The sequence below is a fragment of the Drosophila innubila genome, assembly GCF_004354385.1.
Source record: "Drosophila innubila isolate TH190305 chromosome 2R unlocalized genomic scaffold, UK_Dinn_1.0 1_C_2R, whole genome shotgun sequence".
NCBI classification, from domain to species: domain Eukaryota; kingdom Metazoa; phylum Arthropoda; class Insecta; order Diptera; family Drosophilidae; genus Drosophila; species Drosophila innubila.
In genome coordinates, this window is record NW_022995374.1 from 9,620,524 (window position 1) to 9,632,286 (window position 11,763).

At 38.5% G+C, this 11,763-nt stretch overlaps 1 non-coding gene across 1 annotated transcript; it reads left to right on the forward strand.

Moving 5' to 3' along the window:
* Positions 1 to 11,485: 11,485 nt before the first annotated feature.
* Trnam-cau lies at positions 11,486 to 11,557 on the forward strand. The gene has a single exon. It is a non-coding gene; the product is annotated as a tRNA-Met (tRNA).
* Positions 11,558 to 11,763: the final 206 nt, after the last annotated feature.

Consider the following 11,763-nt stretch of genomic DNA (forward strand, 5'->3'; position numbering starts at 1 on the left):
GTCAAGTGGCTAAAGTGTGTCCTAGTTTGTTGTTGTTGTTATTGTTGGAGCTGTTCAGAGGAAAGTACACACATGTACTGGTAGAAGAAGTCAAACGACAGGGGCGGAGCGAAGGACTTTGCATATGCTTTTTGTTTTGACTTTTGAAATGAAGGAAATTGCCTGTTCGCACTTTAGCAGAGTTTGGTTGGTTTAAATTAATACTAAATTTTGCATGAGCTAACATCGTTCCCTTACCCAGTAGCTACCAATATCACAAATTGATTTTGTTGAGGGCCTGGTCATGTTGAGAGTACATACATACATGTCCATATACATATGTACATTCGTATTCAACAATGCTGAATTATGTTTTAATGTTTTTATTTGCCAAACAGCTTGACGCTCATCAAATTTCATTTGATTTCTGATTAGAGCATATTGCCCATCAATTAGTAGTAACAAAAATCTGGAAATTCTACAGCAGCTGGCACACATCACATAAATATAATTATGCCAAGTTTTAAATGTATGTATGCAAAATTTTCGAGCATATTGAAATTAATTACCACAACGACGTCTGTTTTTGTCAGCATTCAAATTTCTTGCTTTGGGTATGTGTGTGTGTGTATGTGTTTAAGAGTGTAATAAATATTATATAACAATTGGCTAACATACACACACAAACACGTTTCTTATGCGTCTGCGTCTCTCAAAGGACTCGAAGGCATTATTTAAATAAAAGAAAATACAAATCGAAATTGTCACTTAGAATTTATGTAATTGCATAAACACCGCAAGGACTAAGAAATAGACATGCACACAGGCATGAAAATTGTTTATGGCCTATTTTGTTACTAAATAATTGACGTTACAAACTAAACAAATGACATAACCTCAATTTTGTGACAGGCGTGTCATAAGTCGAAAGTGTGCATGGCACTTGGTTAGGGATTTGAAAGTGGAATTTCTCTTCAGTTGAATTGCCTACAATTGCCTTAATGGCTTAAGTTGTTATCACAATGTGAACTATCTGAAGTACTCTTATTTTATTATTATTGAACAGAATATTTGAAGTATTGATTCTTTAGTACTTTTTGTTAATATGTAAAACGTATTCAGTTAAGTCTCACAAAACTACTTAAATTTAAGATTTCAATGTTTTTCTTAAATTCCATAACAGTTAAGTTAACCAAACTTACACACGACTTAGCCACTAAGTTTTCAAAAAGCTCAGTGCTTAGCCACAAATTTGATCAAATGCAGTTGAAATATACATAATACTTATTAGAAACCCAAATTGACATTTGCTGGATGTTAATTTGGCTTTAGGATGCAGCTTAATCACATTAAAAGTGCATTAAAAATTCTCTTTTCAGCAACAGAATCATCATCATTGCCAGCATTGGCGTCATAATCAAAATCAATGTCGTTCTGTGAAAGTGAAAAACCATATTTCCGTTTTGAGGCAACGTGAGTGTGCAACTATATAAGAACATATAAGGACAACTCTCTGTGTGTGTGTGTGTGTGTGTGTGTGTGTGTATCTGTTTGAGGGGGGAATTCATAATGCATACAGTATCGAAGCCATTTTGCATTCAAATTCAATTGTGCGTGCGTGAAAATTGAATTCCCCAAAGCCTACAAGCATAATGCACTAATGTGTACTATATATAGTACATACGTACATATGAGAACATTATGTAAAATTTAAGCGCTGTACTATTTTTTGTCGGGGATTTGGCTGAGTCCAATTAAAGCTCTAAGCGATCCATTTTGGCGCTGATAATTGCAATTGCAAGTGTCAAAAAAGGAAGGAACAAAACCCCAACAAAAACATCGACGGTTCAGTCTCAGTGCCGACTTCAACACAATCACGTTTCAATTAACACACATGGTCAAGCCAACCCACTCCCTTTGCTGGACGATGCCAGCTCTTCCTGGCCATATTCATATGTAAAACACGCACGCACATCGCCCCGTCCTATTCAGTTGGTTTAATGGGCGTCGGCTGAGCGTTGGCTGGTCCTGGACATCATAATTCCGGCCACAATTCCCAAACACCGCAAAAACAACAGTAGAGCACAAGCCAAACTCTGTCTGGCAATGCAGCAAAGCCCAAAGTGCTGGAATGTCCCCGTTTTGAAGTTTGAGTTGAGTTTGGAGCCATGCTACGTTATTCCCCCGTCATTACCCCACACTTGTTACCACATCATTCCGTTACCCCGTCAACCCGTTACCCTGTTACCCCCGTTACTCTGTTACCCTCGTTACCAGTTGCTGCAGTTTGTCGAGTTCTATGGGGCGCATGAACTAATTACGTTAATATGCGACAACGTTTTCATAGGCGAAAAATGTGTGCTCCACAGCGGGAGGTCCATGAATTGGTGGAGATTGCGCGGGGCATCCACAGTGAGTGGGGCCAGCAGCCTGAAGGGTGAAATGTGGCCAGGGTCAGCGCAATTGGTTAAAGGAACAGTGGTCCAAATGTGTTGATCGACGCACTTGGTTTTGTACTAAAAGAAAGAAAGCAAAATGAAAGACTCTTAGATGTACTTTTGAAATAGTGTTCTCTGAATTTTTGTATATTTAATTTAATAAAGTTTTACAGTGTCCTCATTTATGAGTTAAACTTGCTTTGCATGCTTTACTGATATGTGTTTAAGTTAAGTATTTCGCTTGAGTGAACTTATCCACATATGGCAATATCTTTGTGCAATCAGATGCTTTCATGAGGTCAACTGTAGCATCGATGGATTTATGGGTCCCCAAAAGCTGTAAGTAGAAAAATAAAAAAGAAAATAGAAGTAGATCATTCTTACAAGAAAACAGGATAGTAAAAAGATAGGTTTAATCGTCTTTATCTGTGAAGTTGCTGATTTGAATTCTTTATGAAATATAAAAAGAACTAAAGTATACACACTCTCTATATACTTGTCTCTAAAATTTAAATTCTGGCTTAAAAATACCCTAAAATATATCCAACATTTTTCTGCTTATTTTAAAAATGTATTAATAATTTTGCAAGACTTTGAAATTAATATACCCTTTTTTTAAGCATTCGATTTGATGGATTTAATATACCTACATGAGAGCCTTAGTTTCGGTGCAGATAATTGGGTTAAGCTTGTTAAAAAATGTAAAATTAAGAAAACATACAAGTGATACAAGAGACAATTTTACCCTGAAGAATATGAATTGGAAATTTTTTTGAAATCGTCTATTCCATTATCCGTATCAGCAGTCAGTGTAGCTTGATTATTTCAATCAGCTTCTGGCCCACATCAGCCCTCAACGAGCTGGAGACCTTGCAACTGTTTAGACATTTGGCTATTAGAGATGCCAACGTAGACGTGGAAAAGTGCTCGGGATGTACGTGTTGAATGTCGGTTATCATATCAGGTGTAGAACATGCTAAAACCCAACAGCATTATCCAGGGCACACTGCCAGCCTAAAACGTTTTTGCATTCATAAATAAGACATGCAAGGAGCTTGCATCAACAACAACAACAACAACTACAATTGTGACACAAGCTGTACAAATCCCGAGTTGTCCATCTGCTCATCTGACCATCAGCCCATCAGCCCATCTGGCCATCAAGCCATCCAAACCAACAGACCAGACCGTCCACATTCGATCATTCACTCACGTATGCACACAAAGCTCCACGGAGGGGGGTTAAATCTCCACATTGCGTCAGTTGCGTGCATTACACAGCAGGAGATGAGGGAGGAGCAGAGACAGTGGAAAGTGGGAAGTGGAAAGTGGGAATTGGAGCAGGAAAGGGGGGATACATTCTCGTCAATGTCCTTATCGTGCCAGTGCTGCTGACAGCGCCTGCTGTCATTCATTCATTAATGCATTTTCCTGATTTTCACTCATTTAACTCCATAGATTTTTCATTTTGCCTATTACGAGGCTGCCCCATGTACTGTTGTGTTGTGTTGTGTCAGAGCCTTCGTCCTGTTGGCTGCACTTCAACTTCCCTTCTGGTCATCTGCTGCTCTGTTTTGTCCAATCGCTTGCTATGGTATCGTATGCTCTAAGCGCCTGAAGCTATGCTTCATTTACTTTGTTGTCAGTGGCCATTAGTTTTGACGCACTTTGGACTGGACCAGGTACCAGTTGTTACCCTTGATGAGTATGCCCCATTGCCAATGGGGCTTTGGTATACCAATGCGTACGCAAAGTGATTTGTGTGGCAATTCTAATAGAGTTGCAGCCAGCTAAGCAAAGGAAATACAAACTTACTAAACTCGCAAGTCAAAAATTCTCATTACATGCCTCCCGATTAGATTAATCCTTTTTCAGTTTTATTTATAAATTTTTTAAAATTTAATTCCATACACAACAAAGCAGTTAAGTAAAGGCACTAGTCACTTTGCATAAATTCTTGTTAAATAGAACCCTTTACAGAAATAGTTTCATTCACTTTAAAAAAATGTCAACAACCACAAAAATGGAAAATAAAATGCAGCTAATTTATTTGCAATTTTCAACGTGGTTCAAGAAATAACTGAAGTGCGAAAGTAATCCAGTCCTTTACTTGACTAAAAAGAAGTATAAAAATAAAAAATAGCAGCTTCAAAATGGCGACAAAATATGCTGCGACTTTTTCTACGAACTTTAGAGGAAGGTATAGTAGAAGGTTTTTGAACTGCCCCTTTGCCCAGACAATTTGAGGCAATCATGCACTCGTTAATCTTGCTCAGAGCCCAAAATTAATAGTTAACCTGGCCAGCAAAAGGGGGGGGTTAAGGGTGTGGCTCTGGTCAGGTTGTATGGGTCGAAAGAAAAATGTGTTGTCGAGCAAATTAAACTCGTTCTAAATACATTACGATAGAGCTGGGCAGCTCCTGTCGCGTTCAAGGAGCTGCTGCCTAGAAAGACAAACAGAAGCGTCGGGTGACAGACAACAACAGCAACAGCAAACATTACAACAACAACAACAGCAACAACAACATTTAGAGAAACAACAGCAAAGGCTAAACAAGATTAATTATACCTGAAAGCCAAAGTCAGTTACTCGCTGCCAGGCGTAGCCTTTTGACTTTTCAACTGAGCAGAGATGCTCAACGCTAACGCTGACGTCGACGTCGACGCAGATGCCAACGGCGACGGCGACGGCGACGGCAGCAGCGACGCGACGTCGACAAGAATTCCTTGTCATTGCCCTCGAGCGTCATTTAGTATGAACATGGTCCTGATTCGGCCGACGGACTGCACCAAGGACGAAGAGCATCGCATGGACTCTGACTTCTGTTTACTTGCTGTCTCTCACTTTTAGTTGTTGTTGTTATTGTTGCTTAAATGCTCGGAAAATCGAGTTGTAGATAAAACGCAGCTGAAGCTATAGAAGTGTAGTCTGTTTTTGGAGAAAAAGTCACTTGAGGTAGTTGAGATAGCAAAAAAAAGGACAAAAAAAAAGGAAAATTGTAGGAAAATCATTTACCATGGATCTGGGAACTTAACAACTTAAAAGTAAGCGATGTAATGAATTTTCGCAAAAAATTAAAATGTTGTTTGTCTATTGGGCTTCAAACGCAAGATGTTTTATTATCATTCATATAACGTAACAGATAAAGTGATTTTAGAACGTAAAATAAATACATATTGAAATATAGTGAATTTGAAGATATTTAAATTGTACAAAGTTGGGAAACTTTTTGTATTTTTATCTCCTCTAACCTCGCAGCTCTTTAGATTACGATTTCGATTCCGCAGTCCTTCATCCAACCATGTTGTATCCTTTATCTTCTTCTTTCTTGTTTTCAGAGTGCGTCGTGTGGCTGTTGTTACTGGAGAGTAAAATGTTTTCATTGTATGGAATATGCTGGCAGACGATTTAGCTTTCAGCTCTTTGTTTTTATTTTTGTTTTCTGTTGCTGTTGCTGTTTTTGCTATTGTTATTGTTATTGCAACAAAGCTGAATGTGTTTTTGCTGTTGACACCTGAAATGCAAACACATTTGCCACACTTGCCACAGACGCCGCACAGCAAACGGGATTCAAATTCTGATTCAGCTTTGCAGCAGACGCAGCAGCTGCTCATGTGCAGTGCATGTGTTAAGGTTATTTTTGGGTGTGTTTTGGGTGTATTTTGGCTATGTTTTACTTATGTGAATGCACATATATTTATGTGCATTCAGTTGCCAGTTGGCAGCCTGTGTAGTTTTTCCAAATGAAACAATCTGCAAGGACAAACTCATGTTCTTGTTTTCTAGGTACAAGCAAGAGGTACATATACCATTTGACCTCCTCGTCGGAGATCACATTTGAATCGGGTTAAGTACAGAGCAATTTCAAATATGTCGAATGTCATTTTTATTATTTGTTAGCCAATATGTTATACTCACCTGTCAACCTTCTATCTATACACTAAATATTTTAAGCAAATCATATTGTATCCGTTACGAAAAGCAAACCAATTTATTTCAAATAATGATACTTTTGTAAAACATGCACAAATAAACAAGTATACAATGAATAATTTACAATTTCTTAGTAAAGAAAATTAAATAGAAAAGATTTCTTTAAACTCATCTTAACTTCTGCTTACCTATCGATGCAACCCTGCGGCGACCTTAGACCACATTTGCATTAAGTGCCACTTAACATGGAATCTCAATATTTTATGCAAAAGTAGCTAAGTTACAACTCTGTTATTTTTTCCGCATTTTTCTTTGTTACAGTGAGCTTTCAATATCTTTTTTTACAACAGACATTTGAGACTCAGTTTCTCTGATTTTCTCCTACTATCTGTCTGACATCCAGTTGGATTGTCTGTCCACTACATTTTGGCTTTTACATTCAAATTTCTCAATCTAAAAAACGGAATTTATATTCAAGTGCTGCGATTATTGACTCTGGCAACAGCTATACAATACATTCAATAGAAAAAACATAGATAATATTATTACCAACGTCGGGTTAGATCAATTAAAGTCGTATCAAGTAAGCTTTGATTAAGTAAAAATAATTTTGTTTGGACTCACTTAGAACAAATCTAACCTTAGCCTAACTTTTTCATTCAGCCACCTCCGACAATTGATGCAATTGCGAAATGAACTTTTTGCTTTTGGCCCGATTTGACCTCTGGCTGTGCAAGTGCAAGTGCAAAGTCAAAACTAAAACGGTTTTGTGCATTTCAACGATTACCCAACGCAGCGTTGCATAATTTCAGCATCAAATATTTAACGTAAATCTTTTGTGCACAATCAAACAGTTTTAGCTGCTTCGCGATTCCCGTGCGCTCTTCTATAGTATTTGCCAAGTTTGAAGTTTAACTAGTTTTATTTTCTACTTTTTCCATCGCCAAGCGCAGTCAAGCAAACGTCTAAAGGCAAACAAACTTTTTCACCAGCGTCAGTTAATTTAGTCAGTTCAACGCTCACTTCTCTCCTTCATTTCATCTGCCCCTCTCCGTTTTTAACCTCACTTTACCTTAGCTGCTCCCGTTGAATGAAATGCAGTGAAAGCAACAAATTCCGTGCCGCACTAAGAGTACATTCCGGGAGTATTACGACTACGTTTCATTTCTTTCCGCAAACCATTCAACGAGAAAGCCTTAGTATAATTTTTAATATGAATTTCTACAGAATCAACAGAGAATTTACTCAACCTTCAACATGGACTGTGTATTCCTAGAGCTCTGATTAAAATATCATTAGGCTAAGCACCTAACTTCATATTTCCGGTAAGTAGATTGACACTTTAACCAAGCAATTAAACTCGAGAAATAAATGATGGCCAGTATGATATAATATTTCTAAGAAGAGGCAACGCACAAAATAAATGGTGCAACAAATTAAGTGCACTAAATCAGTGCAATTTTCATATCGAAATACATTATTCACAGATTTCTCGTTTTGTTTATTTGCAATAGATATTTGGATACACCTTTCTCCTTTCCCAAAGCAAACTTTATGTTCGGCAAAAGTGCTGCAAGTGGCCATATTTTATGTTCTTTGAGCACTGCAGGAAAACAGTATGCAAATTTATGGTTAGACAAAGTTGTGTAGACATCTAGGAAAAATAAAAACCTAACAGCACCTGGAAAAGTCAAGTAGACATCTAACTGTATGCCTGGTTTATAAGGCATTAAGGTAGCTTAAGTTTTTTAATTTTTGGCTAAATTTGATCAAGTGTTATATCAAATTCAAATAAACAAAACATTAATTTATTTTTTTGAATGTAGGAACAATTAACAGATGATAAGGATTATCTTCAAGCTTTTCATTTAGTAGTAAGTCCTTTGATTTGTATCTGATGCAATAAATTGAACCCTTTAATCGTTTCAGAAACTTGGCCTTAGTGAACTTATTATTCTAAGTGGTTTTCCATTGAGTTTCTTTTCCGGGTATTTGCCCAATCAAAAAGTTGTAAAGCGGCTTTTGTGCCAAAGTTGATGGCTTTGTATTGCGCACCTGGAGGCGCATTTACTTTGGCCTAACATTTCAATTAGGAGAGCAGCACATTTTTAGCGTTTTTGTGCTGATCAATTGGTGAAAGTTTTTGCCAGCTAAACAATGGAAACTCTTTGCAGTCCACCTCCCCCAATAAAGTACAGGCGTGTCCCGAAAGCAAACTTAAATTTATGCTCTGACCGAGAGTTGAGTTTATCTATCTTAACCAAAGACACCCTGTGCTCCACCCGCTAACAGCTCTCAATCGCAACCCGAAAGCCAAACCCTGCACTAATTTGTCCTCGTTATGCAAGGTAAGCCATTCATTTCACCTTGGCCAAGGAGAAGCCACCGTCTGGATTTCCTGCTCCAGGACTCTTAGACTCTCAGACTCCCAGACTCTCAGACTTTCCGACTACCAGACTCTCAGCTGAGACTCCTTCGCTTAACTTGCACATAATTTACGCACGCACATTTGTCGCTTGCTATTTCGCTCGCACACACACCCCTACTACCCCTACTACCCCTACTACCCCTACTGTCCGTCTGCTTCTCAAAAGGGCGTGCTACGTACCGCTCCGCTGTCCTGGCATAAGTTAATGCGTCTTTATAGGCAATAAAATTTAAGTTTCTTGACTGACTTTCTGCTTGTTAAATTTTTCATGAATAAGTTTCGCCTCCAATAAGTTTCCCCTCCCTCACCATTCCTCAACGAACCACCTTGCGAAAAACTTTGGACAAAACTTAACAGAATTTAGTGGCAAACTGAACTGCGGCACTTTGTTCGGGGAAAGGGTCGGCATTTCGGTTACATGGCTGGCCAAGGCCCCTCTTTCAGCCCTTCCCCCCCTCTGCTACCGTAAGCAAGTAGTTGTTCTTGTTAATTCAAGCGTTCGGTTAGTGCAAAATTAAGTTTGTGGTCTGCTCCAACAGCTCTCCTTCGTTTCTCTGCTGCCGAAACATAATTACTAGTTAATTTTTATTAAGTTACTGGATGCGATGTCTGCTGTACTCGGATAAGACCAGATTATAGCGGCAAAAGTTGCATTCAACATGACGTGGAAATCAGTAAGATATGCGAGATTATCTAAGTTGGCTGTCCGAGCGCTTCTCGATAAGTTTGGAGTTTTTCTGATCGATTCCAATCGAAAACTTTTGAAATTGCATTTTTAAATTTGTACTTAACTCCCTATTTACCCATTAATACACAGTGTTTGCTCTTAAATCATTCCATAAACTAAGCATTTAGTACCCCAAGGGAATTTATTGACACGTGTTGTGACCAACCCTTTCCGAGACAGCTACTCATCGTCTTTCAGCTTTCAGTTCTCAGTTGGATCAGGGGAGGCATATATACGTGTACATATATATATATTTAAAGGGTGTACTACCTTGTTTTCGATGTTGATGCAGATGCCTTTAGGTGTGCGACTTGTTGTGTAAATATTTAGCTTGACACTATTAAAATTTACTAAAAACAAATGGCTCACAGCTTAACATGTGTGTATGTGTGTGCGTCACGGCAGTTTTTAATTAACGTGATTAAATTAATTTCATGAGCTCGCTCTGTCTCGTTCTCTGCCAGTATCCGCATCAATTGCACTCGTCTGAGCTGCTGTACTCTGTAAAATAGTTGCTGCTACTGAAAGGGATATCATACAGGTCAAACATTTTGTGTCAATTTAAAATATTAATTAGATAATTTACGCCAAAAGTTTAACTTATTTTAATAATCTATAATACTCAGCATGCTTGTGAATACTGATGTTTACTTACATTCTCTTACAGGGTATCTAGAGACGAGCAGACTCGCTGGGAGTACCCTTATCGGTTTAAACTCACTTAAAGCGACAATTAAATTTTGTTTGTTGTGAGAGGACAAGGACGACCCTGACATCAACAATGATAACGACAACGACAACGACAATGACGTAAACATAAACGCCACGTTACGTGTTATGTATAACGTGAAATGATTTTTACGATGCTCGACGACCGCACCACATGTCTCATCAACGTCAGGACACAACAACTTTCAGCTTCACCAGATCCCTCAGACAGCATTAACAACAACATGGGAAAGTGCCTCCCCCTTCTCTCTTCGCAACCCAAGAAGGGGAAGCATCGTACATTCTCAATTGGAGAACAGTTGGGGCTGGGCATGTAGGGGAAGATAATATAACAATTTCTATGTTGACTTTTATAACCTCACTTTCATAATCTCACTTTCCCTAATTGATGTGCGTTAAGTAAAATTAAGCTATGTTCAGGCATCATCTCATCCGAGGAGTGTCCGATGCAACTAACAACAGCTGAATGTAATTTTGCAACGCCATGTTGCACTGGCAGCATCCCCACAGACATTGTCACGGGGTCACAACGGCCCCAACCCCCCATGGCAACCTAGGGGTTAAAGCTGTCGCTTTTGCAGCGCATTTGTGTGTGAAATACACAAGTTGCATTCCAGTGTGAGTGCATTGGTGCACCAGCAACTTCTTTAAAAGGAAAAAAAAAAAACAATGCGACCTAAAAGAAAAGAAAGATAAACTTTAGACTAAGACAAGTTTCCTTTTCGCAGCAAATTTTCAGCTGCCATGTGGCAGGTAGATGTCCTTTATTCCAACACTGTCACCTGGGAAATTTAATGTGCTTGCGTGCGCTTAACATACCCAAGCTTATCAGCCAACCCATTCCCGCAACTTTTATGTTTCGAGTACATTTACATTTTATAACTACAGATAGAATATGTATAGCTATTAAATTTATGTACTCTTGATCAACAACTAATTAGAGCAATTATTAATTCAGAACATTTAGTGATAATTGTTACTATTAATTACAATGATATTTAAAATAAGGCTTTATTTCCCTTTATACGATAATAGCAAATTGCAAAGCCTTCTAAAATACCCACAAAGGCAAATAATTTTATACCCGCATACATTAAATCACTTAGTCATTTAGCAAAAAAAGCTACATTTGCCACGTCATTGTTGATCGTTTGAATAAATACCCGTTTAACCAGCAGTGGGTATAATAATTTTGCTTCAAGCATTTCAAGTGATTTTATAAAGCACATTTCCTCACCACTGTATCAACGAGCAGAGTGGCGCAGTGGAAGCGCGCTGGGCCCATAACCCAGAGGACCGAGGATCGAAACCTTGCTCTGCTATGTGGAAATCATTACTTTTTTACATTTTTATACCCTGAGCCCATTGAAAATGGGCAAAAAAGGGTATAATGTGTTTGGCAGAATGTATGTAACAGGCCGAAGGAGGGGTGGCAGACCCCATAAAGTATATATATTCTTGATCAGGATCAACAGCCGAGTCGATCTAGCCCTGTCCGTCTGTCTGTCCGTCTGTCTGTCCGTCTGTT